Raw genomic sequence first — 14686 nt, 5'->3', positions numbered from 1 at the left:
ATACAATTGATCTAGTTTATTTTGAGACTGTTTGATCGTGTTTGCCTTATCAACTACTCGACTCTCAAGAGCTAACAGCACCTTGAGACCACTCGACAAAGTCATGTTTAATATGCGTTAGTTGATCAAGATTAGATACGTTAGTTTGTAGTTCAATCACATATGGCATAACCTTGATATGAAGGGAGCTTCGCAGTGTAAACATGCATAATGAATTTTACACTAATCTAAGCATATTTCATATACATCATAATAGAGGCTTAGTTGGCAAAGGTCAACGATAAAAGCTTTAGACCAATATAATTTTCTAATTATACTTTGCTAAGGCTGAATTTAAGCTTAGGCGACTAAGATTCATTTTCTATTTCAGTTGCAGAACCACAAAGAGAATTCAGATTGATTATATATTTAGCTCGTCACTTTCTAGCAAATGATTACAGTTTAATCACTAAATTAGCACAACGCCGCAAGACGATAAGATGAGCGAGTGCGATGAGTGAGTGCAATGGAGAGTCATCAAGTGAATGGTGGGGGAAAATGAGTAAAAGACGAAGGAAAGACATCAGTAAAGAGATTTTTCTTTTAGAAGGTGATCACAACACAAGGCAGACAATTTGTTTTGAAACAGTCGCTTTTTGGGCAGCTGATGAATTCGAACGGTTACGACAATCAGCAGCAGCTTACGAGGTAATCGCTGTCGTGATCGGCAAAGTACTCGACGACTATCCAGTCCTCTGTGTAGGGCATGTAGCGCAGCGAGGAACACTCCAGCAACAGATCGCGGTGATGATCTATGCGCTGGGGGCCGGGCAGCTCACGCATTTTGATATAACATGGAATCTGTGCGGATTCGAACTGTTTGGCCGCTAGCTGCGACTTTTCCAAATAGCGCTTAAAGAACAACATCGTATCTAGCACGGTGATGGGACAACTGAACGGGAGGACGACAGCAATGATTCAAAATTGCAACAAAATTGGCAAGCGGCAGAGGTGAGAACATTTAAATACATACGAAGAAAACTTGATCGGGTTTACATATGCATCTATGTATGCATACGATTTCGAATTGCTTAAACAACTAGTTGCTTAATCTTTCTTTTACCATAAACTTGAATTGATTTTTTGTTTTTTTTTTTTTTAATTAAATTATTGTTGAATTGCTCAGCCTAAAATCGTTCGTTTGTTTTAGAAAATGAAAAGTTTTTACCTTAGCTTGCGATTGACGATTGTTGCGTCCGCTGTCGCGCTCATCCTTGGCGCGATCGCGATGCCTGCGCCTCGAGCTCGAGTGTGAGGTCTCTTCCCTATAACGGTACTTGTGCTGTCGCCGGCCAGTGGCTGGCGATTTGCGGTGCGAACGCTTGGAACGTTCCTTGCGTCGCCGGGAAGACAAAAGGCTGTCATCAAAACTGAAATAAAATTAATAAAATAAAAAAATAAGAGTTAATTAATCAAACCAGTTCATAAGCTTAAGAATTACTTAATACATATAATACATATGTACGTATATATATAATATATTTCTAGAGCTCTATATATCCGACAACAGATGAATGGCCGTCCTTGACGCAACGCCCAGCAACTGTCGAATTATCGGCAGCCAAGAGAATTGGACAGTAAATGGAGTCAACATGGAAAGCTACTTAACAGCGTTAAGCTGCCTTGCGGCCGCTTCGCCCTCCCGTCGAGTTCTTGGGCGTCTGTGTGTGTGTGTGTCTGTGTTGGCGGATACTTGCGAATTTGCGTTACCAATCAAGTTAATCAACTTGGCCGGATGGCTGACTACTAGCTAGCTTGCTACCTATCTAACTGACTGGCTGGCTGGCTGGCTGTCTGCCCACCAGAGCAGTGCGCAACATGCCTTTGAGATTGCGTCTGAAAAGTCGTCGGCCAAGTGGCAAGGCCTCTGACACGGCACAAAATCCCCAGCGTAAAAGCTTTAAGTACGCAGCTTAACCCAAAGGCAGAGGCAACAACTGTGCGAGGCCAGAAACTGTGTCAATAATAACAACAACGGTAGCCATGTTACATCAATTGTATACACACACGCACACACACACACACAGACACGCGCGCACACACGACACGCCCAAGCGGGCTTCAGATGCGGGTGGGCAGCCCGTCATGTAGCCAAGATCTTAGCATGAATCAGCAGCTGCTACGATCTGATCTGATCGGTTTGGAGATAACTGACCTAGGCAGGCGCTGCTGCCAAGAAGTGAAGACAAGACCGTATGCTAATAAGGTAAACACTGCTAAAAAAATTAAATAATAAAAGCAGCTGCGTTCAAAGAGTTTTTTTTTTTTGCTTTTCTAGAGACAAGCGGAATACGACAAAGTTTTGATTTTTTTATATATTTTTTTTGGGTTTAGACTCGCCCACACGTGCTGCGCGGCTGCTGCTGCGATCGCCTCTAAATTTGGTCACAAAAATTATGAGAACGCAACGAAGCTGAAAGTGACTTTGACTACAAGTACGTTACACTCACACACACATGCACAGTGCACAGCTGCAAAGGCACACACACGCATATGACAAAAAGCTCAACGCCTGCGCTCATTTTAAGCCAGGCTGAACAAACAGTCAAGAAGTCAGCGCCCGGTTTCGTATGTAGGCTCAAATCTCTTGGCTGTTTGTTGGCTTTCGGCCAGCATCAGCCGCCGCACCAACAAAAGATCTTTGACTGGCAGCAACAGCAGCAGCATGTGCCCCTTAAGGCTATACGGTAGTTAATAATGGGAATATGCACAATCGAGAGTAGCTCGTTAAGTAAACGACATAAAGAACACTTTTCACAAGTGTATTTTAAGAGGGGAAATGATTGAAGCACCTATCAAAATCTTGTTCACATTTAAAATAAATTTAATGCAGTTAAATTAAATCTAAATAAGTTTTCTTTGCTATATTTAATGCTAATAACAGTTCTATGTTAAGTTAATAGATATATTTCTTAACGAATTTCCGCATGTTAACTAACATAAAGCTGTACATTACATAAATATGTTATACTACTTCATGTTATTAACATCTTAATGTAAAATTGAGTGGGCGAAGCTAAGCAAATTATCTAAGTAAGCTCACAAATCTTTTAAAGCCTAATAGCAGCTACTAAAATGCGCATGTTAAATTAAATAATTGCACAGACATTTGTATTATGTTAATTGGACCAGATTCTGCATTTTATGTTAAGTTGTGCTCGTAAATAAATAATTTAAGCGTCGCTAATTTCCAATCTACGCCACGATTGAGGGATTGAGACTTGTAGGCAAAACTTATTTCAATATCTTGTATTTCTGGTCTGGATTTTGATTAATGACGCGACGCGTGCAAATTAGAACAACTTTTATGGCGAACTTTAATTGGATATTAATGATGAGACGTCGACTTTTTGGACATGTGAAACTGTTCGCACTTGTACACACGAAAGTCAAACTCTCATTAAGTAGCTGCCCAATTTGGGCGGAACGCATTAATTCTTTCCTTTTGGCTTAAGGCAATTGGCCAGGTAAGTGATTGCCCTGAGGTCAGTTCTGAGTTGGACGCATATAAATGGGCATACAACAGAGTAAAGTTAAAATTGACTTGAACTGCAAAATCAGTTCAATAACAGAATCACACTTAACATAGTTGGCAATCGAAGATACTCTAGATATGCTACGATACTGGGAAAATTGGTTCATAGCCGATAAGATAAGATAAAATGGAAAGCTATCAATAAAGTTTTGTAACAGTCTTTTGTTATGGAGCGTACTATATCTCTATATCTATAAAGAACTTAATTTTATTCCTGCTTAATGAGTCGAGTCGACGACTCTGCTGTGACCCATTTATCAATGTTGAAAGTAGAAATTTATGCCAGACTGCGATTTCAAATAATATCTTATGGTTATATATTGAAATTGTGATAAGATACGATTATTAATGATGTAATAGTATAAAGCAATAGCCGACTGTCAAGGCACACCCACCTATGTGTATATAGATCTATATATTTCCCAAGTATTGTGGGTAGTTCAGCGGCCCGTTGTAAGGCACATTTTTCGCATCTGACTATGAGATTTCACAAACAGCTTACAGATTGCTTAGCCCAGCCCAAAATACTTGTTCGTCTAGAGTTCTGTGTTGGCCTTGACCGATTCTTGTTATTACTTAATTACCTTTTTATCAAGCGAACCCCCTTTGACTAAATAAACATGTCTTTGTCTTGGCCAAGTTCCTCGAGTGTGCATAGCTCATGGTACAGCAAAAAGCCAGCAGATATATGACCGTTTGAGCTCTGACATATGCCGAGAAATTGACAATTACACAAAACTCAACTCTGCACTTCACTACAAAATTCTCTGAATGTCTTGTGCTGCTATGTAAATATGCATGTGTATATAAATGTGTGGATAGAAATATGTGAGAAAAGTTTCTTTGACTCTTGCCTTATGAAATTAATCATTCGAAAAACCAGTTTCTCATATGATTTACATAGAGCACTGCATAGAGCACAGCTGAGACACTTTAAACCCACCAGCAGCCAGCAAACATTTGCCGCGATGCGAGAAATTTATATATATATATATATATATATATATATATATTGTTTTGTGCTGACCCTGAAAATGCCATAAATACATTAAGCAAAAGCGTATTGTACATATGTCTGTAACCTCCTTCTGCCGTGCCTCCCCCTGGAGCAGCCAACAAATGCATAATAAAAAGCGTTAATAATTTGTTATTATTGTTCGATTCTGTGCTTCCATTGAACTGTGAACGCATGCGTCACTGCGAGACTGAAACGCAGAGATGGTCTAGAAAAACGACTAGGAAAGATTAAATCTCGAAAACGAAATTGAAAACTAAAACATAATTGCCGAAACACAATTAATTGTTAAATATATATTTATACATATATATAAATACATCATAATAAGCGGGCAGATTAGCATCAAAGTTCTACTTGCTAGAATTTGAAGACAGACCTTGAAGCTCTTACTTCCATTTCCACCTTGATGCTAACTGTTTAACATATTTGTATAGAACAATTAGGCAGCCCTGGTTTGGCAAATTATTGAATAACTTTATACGATTCTTTTTCAAAAACTTTTCATAGTATTCACTTTGATTAGAGTAGAGGTCAGTATTTCTTAAAAGAAACATAATGAGAAACCGGAATTTTTGGCTTGTACCTGGGCTAAAAGCGAAGCGATGACAACTTTTGCTACTTTGTTGCTGATTATGAGTGTTGTTGTTGTCATTGCCATAAATGACACAAAGTGCCGTTACAAATATTGTAAAAAGAATGTATAAATAATAAAATAATAAATATAAAAGAAAGAAAAAAACCCGCGTATTGGGCGCACAGGGCGCATGAGTAACGGCTTTATGCAAATTGATCTGGGCGTCGAAGCGAATCGAGGGCGTCGCGGCGAGCCTTTGAATTCGCCCAACGGCCAACGTCCAAGGTCAATGGTTGCGTCTGCGCAAACAGACCCAACAGCGCACAAAGACACTGAACGCACATCAAACAAATTGCGAGCACTGCAAATAAAGCAGCAGACAGAGAGACATTTAGCAGGGAGACAGACGGACAGATGACAAAGAGAAACGGGCAACCGTTTGGCAACTGTTGGGTTTGCTATCGCGCCAGGGCGGCAGGGGGCAGCCGATCGAACATGTCAGGAGCGGTTCGCGGCACTGAGTCAGCGTCCAGCAGTTGGTCTGGCCGTTCGTCCGACGTGCGTTATGCAGGCATTCATTGTTCAACGAGAGATCGCACGCGTTTTGCGAGGTTCAATGAACGTAATGTAATGTATACCCTACACATTCGACACACACACACACACTTGCTGGCCATTACAGTTAACAAAAACAAACAAACAGTTAAGCGAAATCAACAATAAGCTAACAAATATTTTAGCAAATGGCAAATGGCCGCCCTCACATTGAGTTGTTGCTCGATCAACAACACCAAAATAAACAACTCAAAAAAGGAAGCAATGAAATTTTATGAAATTTTTAAAACAGATTGCAAAGATTCTGTTATTATTATTAATATTATTATTAGTATTATTATTATTTTATACTGTAGTCAATCACCTTTTGGCTGAGTGCATGTATAGGAAGTCGATTAAAACAAAACAATATAAATCATTTCATATTATTTCCCCCCCAACTTGCGGTTTAACGGCGCTTCTAAAAGCTGAACGAGGGGAGCGCAATGCGTTGCATGTGTAAATTTTCGGCCTGCCTTGCAGTTGTCGGAACTGCTCGAGAATAGTGTGCTCAAAAGTCAAGACAGCGTCGAGTCAACTTCATTGTTCTGGCTGTCGTTGCTGCCGGCGGTAGTCGCATCGATTATGAGCGTATATGGACTATGGAGACAAGTCCGGTTTGTTTTGGAGCGCGATAAACGTCAGATAAACGAGCTCGAGAGCAAAACAGAAGCAAAAAATACAACAAAAATATAAATAGTGTACAAGTCGAAACAAAAAGCCAAGACTACGGCATAACTGAAGTATTTAAGCCCCTCCCAAGACTTGTCTGCTAAGCCGACCCAACCGAGCCCACCTTTAGGGGCAGGCAGCAGCAAAGTACATGGCTACCTGTGGCAGCAGCTGACATAATTGCGGTCATATTTGAAAAATTGAACAATGAAAACATGTTTAGAAAAAATAAAAATAATAATCCAATATTTAATTTAAGAATTAATACATTGGAAATATTTTTTCATCTGAAACTTGTTCGAACTTGTTTGAGGCGGAGTTCGAAACTTCTGAAAACTTGCACAGAATTCCTGAAACTTTAGATAGAAGAAATTCTGCTTTCAGTCACACATCTAGCCTTAAATATAGATATGCATAGTTACGCAATGGAAAGTTCACAATAGTTTTTTTAAATGGGGTTGGTAAATGGCAAACATAAAGCAACACAGACATAAGTCGTAGCACTTGACAGACAGTTCAAAGCCCAAATGCAAATGAGGCCAAAATAATATCGCTTACTCCATATGAAGTGTGCCACTTCAGTGTAGAGGACCGAGCGCTGCCGCCAGCGGCACGTAGAACATAAAAATCGCCTAGCCGAGCCGAGTCGAGCCGTGCGATACAAAAGCGGCGCTTAGTTTGCCTAATGAGTTGAGCTATAAGTAGGGGCGGTGTGCTTGACCAAATTTGGACGGACGACACAGAGAGAGCGAGAGATCTTGAACGGACCGAACGTCAACAATGTGAGGAACGACTTAACTCTTAAGTGATGACAGAACGCTTAGTCAACAGCTCAACCAGCAGAAGCCACCGACTGAGCAGCTGCTGCGCGAGGCCTCTTGAGTCTAGCTCCAGTTTCCGCATGCTTCTGCTAGTGCTGAGAGATACTCACTTATACTCACACGTCGTGGACCCCAAGTGCTCGGACCGACGTCGCGTCTGTTGTTGCTGCTGTTGTTGTGGTTGCTTGGAGCTCCTGAGATTGCGGCAATTGTTGTTATTGCTGTCAACATGGTTCGGCAACAGCACACGGTCGGGGTAGAGCGGCTTGGGTGCCCACGATGCTGCGGCCACATAAATATCCGTTCGAGGCGTTGGCGGTGTCTGCGGTTCGGGTGTGCCAGCTGCATAGCTATAGTAGCCATCCTCCGGTTCATCGACCACCGAAAGCCGATGCTTGGTGCTCGTCAAATTCGTATTGGCATCGTCACTATACAGATAGTCATGCATGGAGCGGGCATATTTGGCACTCTTGCGTCGTTGCTGGGCAGGTGTCAGCGGACCATTGTGACTAGTTTCTGTGCTCCGGAGCAGCTCTTCGTGATCGGGCGTGGCTCGTATCCAGGAGCTGGCGGGCACATACTGACGCTGTTGCCTATGGCTGTGCACCACCTTGGAGAAGTCCACGTACAGCGCCTCATCCCTGGCAGGCTTGCGCTGAAACTCATCGTCATCTTCGTCTTGAGGTGTGGCTGGTGCGCCCACAGAACTATAGAAACTATAATTGCTTGAGGATTGCGAATAGGAGCGATTGCGGCTGCCATAAAACTCATCCTCGAAGGGCAGTCCCTGTGGAAAGTTCTTGGAGTAGGCCTTCTTCAACTTGGGCGAGTCATGCGAGTCGCTGCTGCCCGTCGAGGAGCCACCACCCTCGCCCTTCACAGCAGCTCCACCTGCTGATGTTGCCGTTCCGCGCTGTCTCAAGCTTAGCTTGGGCGTTGACGGCAGCTGCCGACGCTGCGCCAGCGGCGTGGCCTTCGACGTAATGAGATCATTTTGCTGTTGCTGCTGCTGCTGCTTGCGCTGCGGCTGTTGCGGCGGCAATGGAGCTGGATAGTTCTTGGTGGAACGTTGGGTGTTCCGTGCCACGGGACAGTTCTCTTTGGCGCAGCGCGCACTCGTCGCTTGGTAGGCGCGTTTCTGTGAGGGATTTGAGGTTTGGCCTTGCTGCAGCGCAGGCTGATTTGGTTTACGGGCTGCCGGCGGTGCTGGTGCACGTGGCTTGCCATAACGTGAGCTGGCGTTGGGCGTGGCACAGGTGTTCTCAATGCGCCTGATTAGTTTAGGCGTAAGTGGCTTGACGTTACCGTTACGTTGCAACTGCAGCTGTGACGGCAGCTGCGTCTCCTGCTGCCTGTGCCGATTGCTGCTGCAGTAGCTGCTGCGCCACGGCTGCTGACGACTAAAGCCGTTGCTCAATCCCGTCGACTGATTGAGTGAGCTCGATGAGGAACATGAGGAGCTTGAGACAGTGTTATTCTTTTGACCAATGCCCTTGGCAGCTGCCGTGGTTGCCGTTGTCTTTGTTGTCGTTGCTCGACTGTTGACGGCATTGGTGCTCAGCGGCTGCTGGTCGTTCTGTTTGCTGTTGCTGCTGGTGTTGTTGTAGCCACAACTGCTACGTGGCACTCGGAAGGAGCTATATGGACGAAATCCGTTAGCATATTGCTGTCCCACGATGGGCATTTTGTTAGCTTTTCGTTGTTCTTGTCGTTGTTAATGAAATTCGTTGTTGTTTGTTCTTGATGTTATCATTGACGATCGTTGGTTGTTGTTACTGTTGTTGGCGTTCGTTAAAATTTAAACGTTTGCTTGCATTTACTTTGAACGCGCGCGCGAAATTTTAATTCCGTTTATTTCTTATATCTTTATCTTTTGTATCTGCAACATTTAAAAGTGGCGCAATTTTTTCAATTGAATTTTCAATGCTGTGCACACACACGCTACATGTGCCTCTGCGCCTCCCTATCTTCCGCACGTTTCTCTGCCTAATCCCAATACCCACCCACCCACTCATTTCATTTCAATAAATTATCGAGCAATGTTTTTTTTTGTCGTGTAATTAACACGTTCTCACTGGCTTATGAATTTTGTTCGTGTCTCTCGGTTTGCAGTGTTTGCCTCTACGCGTCACGCCTTCCCCTAGCACCCCCTGTTCGACGCCTTGCCACGCGGTGCAACTGTTGTGCCACATGCCAGTTGTGGAACGATTGCATTTATGCGACTTCTTGTTGGCCGCATTTTGTTGTTGTTGCCGTTGCACATGTCAGCATTTCGAAAAATTGAATTAGCTGCGAAACTAACCCTGAACCTAGCCGCGATTTTTTCTGCCCGCCCCGTGTAAGCCGTCAGCAAAAGCAAATCCAATTGACAAGTTCATTGATAGGACCCCGACAAGAGCGTCTAACCTGTTTACTTTGGCTTTATGCAATTTACAAAATAAAAAAGAAGAAAAAACTTTGGTAGAAAGTGGTCTCACAACGGGTCCTCCGACCAGTTTTCACACAATCTTAGTTTTTTCACCTGATTCGAAAAGGAAACGCAAACGGGTCAAACACACGTTGAACCACAATCAGCGACTTGTTGCGGCAGCTCCAGCTCCAGCTGGTAATACCTTGGCTAATGACTCAAGTGACGACGGCTACCGTCCATGAGTAATACGAGTTTGAAATGTATTTAAATCGGAAATGCGCGAAATCCCTCGCAACGAAGACGCTATCAGTATGTCCGGCTACGATAAGAGTTAAGTTTTTTTTTAATATTTATGTATAATCTACATACATATATACATTATAGAAGCACGAGCATGTGCAGGCGTCTGTGTGACGACTTCGTCATATCTTATCAAATTTAGTTAACCCAACCAAGTCAACTCCTTGGCCGAAAACAATCGTCGCTTTGGCATGAATAGCAATAGCAGTGTGAATAGCATTGAAAATTATTTTCAAAAAATATTTTGATATAAATTAAAGCAATTGCCCCTGATGTTGCAGGATGCATAAACAAATTGTTTGAGGCAGTTGGTTGTTGTTATTAATACTGTTGTTGCAGCTCTTTCAATATACACACGAACACACTCGGCACACAAACAAATTGCACTTGACAGCTGCATTTGTTGCAAATTATGAACACAATTTTTGCAATTTTAGCAATTTTTTACATTTCTTTCATAAAGGCACTCAGTTGTTTGTTGTATTTATTGTTGCTGCTGATGTTGAGGCTGCACGGCGGCGACGTCCGAAGCCAGCACCTCCATTCGCTTGCAAGTTGTCGTTGCGACTGAGCTTTCGTACGACAAGTCCGCAGCGAACAAGTGTCGGTTGCCAGAAGCTCGCCGCAGCGACGTCGACGATGACGGTGACGCCGACGCGCATTTCCAGTTTACAGTTTGATCTTGCTTAGCCAGCCAACAACAGCACGGTTCGCCGCATGTTGAAATGTTGAATTCGCCGCAGCGCGTACGCTGTGCGTGTGCGCCCAATTGACAGCTCATACAGTAATATAGACGAATACACACACAGACTCACACACATACATTTGAACAATTGAAATTTGTGTGTATGTATATGTGTATATGCAATAAAAAATATAAAAACAATAAATAGCGGAAATACGGCAATGTTTTGACAGTTGAGTATAATTTATATACCCTGTACCCAAAAATGGGTAAGTCAGAGTTTAATTTAGTAGTCCGGAGTGTATGTAACAATACGAAGAGAGCATCTCCCCCACTCCTTAATATATAGTATTCATGTTCTTGTATAATTTGTTTCTTTTGTATATTGATTTTGTATTAAAGGTTCATTCACGAACCCCAAAGAAAACCAGGTTTCGGACGTTTTCGATTTGAAAATTTAATCCTTCAGAAAATTTGGTATTCAAGTTTTGTATATTCATAAATTGTCTTTAATTTCTAATCAACTTTTTATATCTATGTAATATTTAATTTTGATATTTTTTGGATAACTCATTTTTTAATACTTCCGCGTTGCAAGATACTGCATGAATAATGAGCGGAGCCAAGCCGCTGTTTAAGCAATTAATCTGGGTACTTGTGAGCACTTGGTAAGCGGGTTTTATTGCAAAATGAAAAGGTTAATAAACAAGGCGACTGCTGCGCATGAATTCCAGAAGTTTACGACAAAGAAAGCGACACAGCTAGTGGCAAATAAATTACAAAATGCGACACTGATTAAGCCAAACGCAGCCAAGACTCCAAAGCGGGGAAGAGTAGGAGATGCCGATGCTGTTGCTGCGTCCGTGGCTGAGGCCATGCCTAAAAAGGCCAAGCCAAGTTTATAAAAATAACAAAATAAAACAATAATAAATGCGACAACGTCGCACCTCAGACGTTGTCTGTGCTGCGTTGTCGTTGTTTTGAGTAATATGCAAATATGTTTTAAATACGCCAGCGAATAAATTAAAGCAACTGCAGCAAGGAAATGCAACGGGCAGGACACACGCCCACGCAACGAAGCCTCCCCGAAAACTCTGAAGCGGGTTAATTGCAGTTGGCACAAAGAAATCGCAGTCACTGCATAAATTCACAGTAAGCTGACTAAGTCAAGAGGCGAGCCTGTAGCTTCCCCTTCACAGAATGACTGGCCCAAAAACTCAACTTGTGACACTTACAGGAACACGAGAGTTTCACCTGCCTTATACGGGCAAATGTTTAAATTGAGGCTCTCTTGCAATGGGACTACTTGACGTTGCTTTTTAATGCCTCGATCGTTAAAGAAACGATCATTAAAAAGCCATTGAAAAGAAAAAGCCAACACTGCAGGAGTCGAAGCGTGGGCAGGACATTGTTATGAATTTGAGTCAGACGAAGCACGCTCCATATAGATTTTTGCTGATAAGACTACGTAATCAGCCCTGGAGCGTCTTACGTAGCAGAAGCAGGAATTATTAATCAATAAATCAATGAACAATAGGAAAAGAAATTATCATTATCAGTTATATGTGTCTATTTAGCGAAAAAATAGTTAGGGTCAACGGATAGAATAATTAAAAGATATATATGTGAATATAGCATGATTCCATCACTCACATAATATTTATGTAGTTTAAATGTTGTGTAATCACAACGTTTATCTTTAAGTGGAAGAATAAATATTACGTTATCCTTCATGTTGTTTAATTATATAAACAAATTTTAGCGTTTAGAAAAACCCCTATTGGAAAAGTAAGACAGCAGATTGTGTATAGAGCAACGACAGAGGACTGATCTAAATATAAATGAGTATTCAGTCTATGGCTAACCCTCTCTGCAAAGTTATACAAAATATAATAGATAATATAATTTACTTCTTAACTGAACTACTTACGTTGGCTCCTTGGATATATGAGATGTGTTCGCATCAATTTCATGCCTCCGTCGCTTGGCCGCCGATCTGGTGTGATGTGTCTTGGTTAGCCGTGGACTAATTATAAAGAACAAAATGCCAACGATATTATAATGCAAGCGAAATAATGACTAATTTTTTTTGGCTAAGCATATGGCTGCTGCTCATTGAGCAATATTTGCCCCTGGTAACATACATATATGCTCTATATATATATACATTCTGAGTAGAAATATGCAACTTACGGCGACGGTGCTTCAGCTAAGGGTGGCGATAGATCGCCAGTATCAACCCGTCTACGTTTGTCTCGTGTGCCGGCTGAGGAGCGATCCCTCGAGTGATGGCGTCGCCTAGTTCGTGGCATCTATAAAGTGAAGCGAAAAACAAATATATAAATATACATATACAGTTATTCACATGCGCATAGTGTTTTAAATACACAAGAATTGTGACTACGTCACAAACGCAATTCAGGCGCAGCACGGCAAGGCATAGTATTTTACATTAGCTCAAACGAAAGGCAAATGTAAGTGCCAGTGTGAGTGTCTGTATTTCATTTACAATGCTGATGCGATTGTAGCAGTGTGTGTGCGATTGTGCTTCGTATGCATGTGTGTGTGTGTGTGGGGGGGGGGCTTCAGTTCAGCATGTACTTTGGGCAACAGTCAGGGGGGTAAGGCATAGCATACCTTTAACGCTTGATATTTCGTTGCTTTTTGTTAATGGAGCACGCTAAACTTGTTTTGCTGTTGCAGCTAAATCCCAAATCAGCGCGAAAATTGATTTTTGTGTGTATTGTCTTATGTTGTTGTTGGCCGCTTTGCAAAGCGTCTGTCGAATTTACGCAGTCGCCTGTTTTGCTTTCTGACTACTTTTGGCAGGCATATGTTAACTGCAGCACTGCACTTACAGACTCTTTTGGTGTTTTAGAACCTAGCCTAGGCACAAAAACACGCTTATCACTTTACAAATGTGATTTTCTTTTTATGAAAATCGTGTTTTTTCTACACATATTTCATGTCACTTTCATTAAATTCACCACGTCTGCTGAGAGCTACCATCTTGGCGTACTAAATGGCTGGTGCTGCCAACGCACGCAAAATAAATGCATCAATAGTAAAATACAGATTCTAGTATTTCTTCTATCTGGCGGTCATTATTTAAATGCATTTTTTCTATGTAATGTTTTCGTACAAATTGATTTTTGTATCCATTTCAATAAATTATAATTTACTAATTTATTATAAAGTGTGGCAACACCACTGCAGCTGAATGTTCAGCGCGCTTTGCAAAACAGCCGCTCGCTTGTCCATATTGGTTGTTTTTTGTTTTTGCCTTGGATATCGGCTAAGCTAGCAGGTAGCTACAACGGTTCACACACACATGCGTATGGATGTTTGTATGCGAAAGAAAATTGGTGTACGTTTATCATTATCTTACCTCTTCTTCTTTTTGAGTTATTGCTAGGTTTTCAACTGGCTGTGGTGCTGCTATTGCTAGAAACGGTGATCGCGGCAAATATAAACGATTCCACAATCCACCAACTACCCGATTCAGCAATTGCCAAGATTGATATGCCTTTTGAGAGATGCTTGAGTTCATTAGAATACGACTTCCCAAATAAACAAGATAAACGAAAACAAAATTGCACTTGTTCCACTTTTTAGGTTGCGTCCGATTTGTTATTGTAATATTTGGCGCGATTCTTCGGTTTGCCGTTGTTGCCGACTAAGTCGGGCAGCTTGCTATCTTTTCACAAAAGCTAAAAGCATTGTACAACTTTCGATTCAAAATCTACACTCTTTTATGATAACAAAAGCAAAGTCTACTGTAATTAAGACGTTTAAAAAATTGAATTGCTACCAAGCCAAGCGCGTCAGCAGCTGACTTGCTCAGTTCCTAGCACGACAGCGTTGCCACAATATTTCTAAGAATGGCTAGAAGTGCCAGTGTTAGTGAACAAGTGGAAGGCGTTGCCACTGTGTATGATTTTAAATTTATCAGCTGTCGTGCAATGCGCGCGCGCTCCCGTTTTTTCTTATTGGCGCCTAACGAAAATACTGGCAATTCAATTGCATAACAATACAAAG

Source organism: Drosophila hydei, unplaced genomic scaffold (assembly GCF_003285905.1).
Source record: "Drosophila hydei strain 15085-1641.00,03,60 unplaced genomic scaffold, DhydRS2 tig00008119-arrow-pilon, whole genome shotgun sequence".
Classification (NCBI taxonomy): Eukaryota; Metazoa; Arthropoda; class Insecta; order Diptera; family Drosophilidae; genus Drosophila; species Drosophila hydei.
Note: the sequence above shows the minus strand (reverse complement) of the source record.